Raw genomic sequence first — 553 nt, 5'->3', positions numbered from 1 at the left:
TGTCCTTAGCTGCACAGAGGGTGGTTTTACGCTGGTCCAAAATCTGAAGACGCTAGGAAGTGTCTGCTTGCACATCGTCATGCCCAAGGACATGCTTGGTGGTGAGCCCCAGGAAGTGTGCTCTGAACAGCACAGCTCACTCTCCCAGCCTCCAGGGAGGGGGCCCTGGTGTGCTGTCAGTTGTGCGCCTGTGTTCAGCCTTCTTCAATGTCCTGATTATGGCTTCAGAGATCTTCTGGGGTCTTTGTTTGGGGTTTTGCACTGGCATTTAACTCTTTCCTGTCTTCCGAGCAATGAAAGCAGCTGTGGAATAGATTCTAAGGCCAGGGAGGCGCTGGAGCACACTCTGCCCGTGTCTTGTCCCCTTATCCTGTCATGGCGCCAGTGTCTTTAGGTAGGACCCTGGCAGCTCTGTGTGAGTAGGGGGATTCCTGTTCCAGAGCATGTTGCTCGGTACACTAAAGCCATCTCTTCAGAAGGGCAGGTTTTGGATTTATTTGTTTTCTTTCTTGAATGTTGTCTGTGGCTCTTAATGGCTGTGGATGGAAGTGGC

The 553-nt window shown here is 51.9% G+C and overlaps 1 protein-coding gene across 1 annotated transcript in view; it reads left to right on the top strand.

Annotated features, from left to right (window-relative positions):
* Positions 1–553, top strand: part of ATP6V0A1 (ATPase, H+ transporting, lysosomal V0 subunit a1) — a 50,994-nt gene that overhangs the window by 43,915 nt on the left and 6,526 nt on the right. The gene's annotated exons all lie outside the window — the stretch shown is intronic.

This window comes from Bison bison, unplaced genomic scaffold (assembly GCF_000754665.1).
Source record: "Bison bison bison isolate TAMUID 2011002044 unplaced genomic scaffold, Bison_UMD1.0 scf7180017864180, whole genome shotgun sequence".
In the NCBI taxonomy this organism is placed as follows: Eukaryota; Metazoa; Chordata; class Mammalia; order Artiodactyla; family Bovidae; genus Bison; species Bison bison.
Note: the sequence above shows the minus strand (reverse complement) of the source record. Positions and strands in the feature narration are given on the sequence as shown.